This window comes from Myotis brandtii, unplaced genomic scaffold (assembly GCF_000412655.1).
Source record: "Myotis brandtii unplaced genomic scaffold, ASM41265v1 scaffold876, whole genome shotgun sequence".
NCBI lineage: Eukaryota > Metazoa > Chordata > Mammalia > Chiroptera > Vespertilionidae > Myotis > Myotis brandtii.
The window spans coordinates 285036-289643 of NW_005371579.1; positions in this window are offsets into that span (position 1 = coordinate 285036).

Below are 4608 nucleotides of genomic sequence, written 5' to 3' on the forward strand. Positions count from 1 at the left end.
CAGGCTGGCCGGGAGGAGGCGCCCGTGGGGGCGGAGCGGAGCGAGTCTGGAATTGGACACAGGCCCCACCCCTGAGGAGGGTCGACACTCCGAGGGGGAGGGCAGTGACCTCACTGAGGCTCACTCGCCGTCGACGGACGTCACGCACGACGTAGGGCGGTAGGGGGCCTGGGGGCGTGGGGCTCCCTAAGCCACGCCCCCAAGGCTTATTTAAGGTTTAGGGGCGTGGCCTGACGATCCTGTAACGCACCTGGAAAACCGGGTCTCGGCGCAGAGCCGTGACTTGGGTAAGGTTACGGAGCAAGCTCGGACGCGGCGCTCACTTTTAAATGTCTTAGTCCTTGGGACGTCACGGTGACTGCACACCCACCGAGGGGGTAGATACCCCCTCTGGCCTGTTGTCTCCCTGTCCTAATAGGACTCTTCCCATCTGAGGTCGAGGTCTCCCAGGTGCAAGCTGAGGCCTGCTTGCAGCCCCAATTCTCAAATAGAAGACAAGAGCCAGGAGTTTGCGCTCCCTGGACAGGGAGCCAACTCACTAAATTCAGCTTGGGACGGGCTAGCGCTCCAGGTAGCAGAAAGCACGCAGATGTCGCGAACGGTGCCTGGGACCCATCTCTGCCATTAATTTACAGTGTGATTCAAACAGCTTCCCATTTTCTCTGGATGCTGGAATTAGTTCAAGGACTCTCAGCATTTTTTTAGGTCACAGGCTCTTTTGAGACTTTGAAGCCACGAGCCATTCTGAAAAGGCAGAGATCCAATATAACTTCGGGGAGTTTTGGGGTCCCTGAAGCACAGCTTTTGACCCCAAGTTGAGAATTAAGGCTCTTAGAGACCTTTCCCAGCTTTGTAATTCTATGTTCTTCAACCTTCCTGTCTGGGCCGTGTTTCAGATGTCGCCTACATTAGATGCCTGATCGATGGGTTGTTTTTTTCTTCTAAAGACTCCAAAAGAGCCAATAACCACTGCTTTGGTAGTATGGGGCTTTAGTATTTATTGACCAAATTGTCTGTGTGTGATTCTTAAACTTGAAAGGCTAGTAAACTGACTGCACAAATTTAGGATGATGGAAAATCTGTGACCTTACAATCACTTCCGCATGTTAACCTGTTTAACAGATGTCAACCTGTTTAAGGGCTGACTTCTTTACAATATAAACTTTATGGAAGTCATGACTGCTGTGCTTTGAAGTGTTTTAATAATGCACGTGAAACTTCATAAATGCCTTTCCCCTACCAGTCTAGGTGCTTCATGAGGGCTGGAATACTATGTCTACTTTACTCACCACTGTTGTCCAGCACAATAACAGGAACATTTAAGTCAATCTACCTTTCAATAATGGTTTTTGGACTATAAGGGGAGGATGTACATTAGATGATCTTCATGTTGGGTACCATTCATATTTTTCTTCAAGATTATTGCTTGGTTGTATGGAGTATATTTAGCATGAACTTCCTTTGGATTCTTCCATTAGTTTGTGTGGGGTGACTTACCGGAAGTTCTTGCCTTCCTACATCACTCTGGTTTAAAGTGATTATGAGAAGATCTTGGCTTTACTGCCAAGAACAAAATGGCCATAAGGTTTATCCTTCATAGCAAAAAAGCAGAAACAATCATGTGTCCCCTAAACAGGGAGTGGAATCATATAACTCCATGTAAACAGAATACTACATAGCTTTTCAATTAGAAATGGAAGTTTGTGGATTTTGTCAACACAATAGCTAAGAATATAAGTGGCAAATACTATGTTTTAAATGTGTCTAACAAAAATCAAACTCAGTAAATGTTTTTCATTTTAAGTGTTTTAGCACTATTAATATCAAATGCCTTCCTTGAAGGTAAATATTTAGGTCCCTTAAGACTGACATATTGCATAAATGTAATGTAATCTATTACATCCTTTATGTACTGGTAGACAAAAATCACGATACTTTGCCTCCAAAGTTTAAAGACAATAGTATGACGAGAAAAGTGAGGCCTGTTATCATAAAATGCAGCTAGGACAAAAGGACATATGAACAATGAAAGGTCTCAGAGGTTTTCCTACAGTCACATTTGCTAAATACTATAGATAATACTGAAGAAAGATTCTGATGAATTACATACACAATTTACCTTTGAAAGTGGCTTCGGGTAGAAGAGAGCTTAGGCTTTGGGGTTGGCTATACCAGTGTGCTTATTCTGGCTCTGCCATTTAATAGCCATATAACCTTAGGAAAAGCACTTTTCTGCATCTGTCTCCTCACTTGTAAAGAGGAATAATACTCATAAGGCTTGTGGGAGGATTAAATGAGATAAAATATGCAAATTACTCCATAAGAAGTTAGCCTTTTAACCATAGTATTTCACTATTTATGGCTATTAACACCTTGTGTTTGCATTGAAATTTTTATACCCTGAAAGGTCAAGTCTCTATACATTAAATGTTCAGAATATTCCTAAACATTCCTGTCAGCCTGGCTGGCTTCTGGCTTAGAGATAGGGAAGTGACATGAACACTGTTTCACAGAAGGGACTTTGGATGCCTATAAAGATTAAGTGACTGATCCAGTATCACTAAGTCAAGACAGTACTGAAACAGCATGAAATATATTGGAACACATGATTCAGATGTGAATCTTATGCAAGACTGGTATTTCCTTGAGTTAGGTGTACACACTAATGTACATGCAATTTTATTTGTCAATGAACCAGAGCTATATTTATCAGTCATTGGGTTTGTAGTTTACAAAAGAGAGAACATGAGAGACTCCACAATGTAAAAGTTAACAGAAACAGAGCAAGACGATAGGAAAATGGCTAAGATCAGAAACTTGACCTCTATTCCAGATGGATTAAAAAAAAAAAAAGAATATTATGGTAGGATATAGTGTGAAAAACAGGTTTTATACTTTCAGAGCAACTTTGGTTGGCAGCAGGGAAAAGATAGCTGAGACTGGACTATAAATATTAAAAATGTGATTTTTAATAATATAAGTACAAAATTTTATTTCTTTATACAACTGTAATGGAATTTGGATCAAACCACTAGGATTTATTTTAAAAACAAAAATAAAACAATGATATAAAAATTGCAAGAAGGTCTGAATCCAAAGTTTTTTTCTCTAATAGTACCAAATACCACAAGGTACAGGTTATTATACAAATGTGTACAAATTTTAAATACAAATACAATAGGATTGGATTTTAAAGGAAAACAAACAAAAAGCAGGTCCTCATCAGGATTTCATGAATGTATACAAATGACCATGGTAAGGACTGACTTCTTTCGGTACTAAGCCATGTCTTCAAGGCCCCTTCTTGATACCTGTGTCAAACAGGAAACCTCCGTGGGTACAGATGAGGCATGGTACAGGTTCTAACACACGAAATCAAAACAAGATTTGTTCCTGATTTTGGTTCCCAAACATTCCCCTTTCCTTCTGTTTCCCCAATTAAATCTCAAAACTGCTCTGAGATGAGAAAGGCATTCAGCAGCCGGAATACCATTAAGAAACAGCCCCGCGACCACTCTGGTGGGGAGAAGGGAAGGCATTCAATAGGGTGCGGGCTGGCTGCACTGTCCTCAAACCTCTACTTTGATTCTGTGGAGCTCCATCGAGCCTGGGGAAGAAAGTTCCCTCAGACCTGGTGTTTGGCAGGGAAGCTCACACATTTAAAAACAACCCTGAAGCGCTCAGCTGTCTTCTTTGGATCTAGGAAGCAAAAGTCTGGTTCTTTGGAAATAAGGGCAGCTGGGAATGAAAACATTCCTTTTTATTCACTTTCTTCACATTATTGAATTATAAAGAACTAGAATCCTGACATAATGATTCCTTTTTGAGGCACAATACCTTCAAATGCGGATGATTTGGAGTTTTCAGAGGAAGGAAGGGAGGAAGAAAGAACAATCTGTATCTTCCACATGCTGTTGCTGGTGGAGGCTTTTGTTATTAAATTATATATACAGAAATTTACAGGATAAATTAAAATCTAAGATTTTAAAGAGTTAAATACACATAATTAAAACACATTCACACGCGCACATAAATAAACCTACATGAGAATCAACTACTTTTTTTGCAATTCACTTATGTGTGGAATGCAGAACACTGTGTATCTGCCCACCAGGGGAGCCAATAAGATGAACCCAAGAATCCCACCGGGCCAAGTTCATCTTCCACAGCCACCACGAAATTAAGCAGAACCTGTGAGGACTTGGTGGCTAAGCGAATGCTGCCAGATGGAAGATACCAGCTCTTCGTTCTGCAGGCCAAAGATTCTGGGTCAGCTCACAATATGCAGTTCAACTGGCGGCATGACAGCTTTACCCTCTTCAAGGCGTTTAATGCTGCCAGGGCTCACAAAACTCCTTGGCCCCTACCGAGGCTGCCAATGATTACAATAAATTGAGACATGGACACCTGTATCGCAGGAACTGGGCTGAACCCCCTACTAGGTTCACCTAAGCCAGTGGTTCTCAACCTTCTGGCCCTTTAAATACGGTTCCTCATGTTGTGACCCAACCATAAAATTATTTTCGTTGCTACTTCATAACTGTAACGTTGCTACTGTTATGAATCATAACGTAAATATCTGATATGCAGGATGGTCTTAGGCAACCC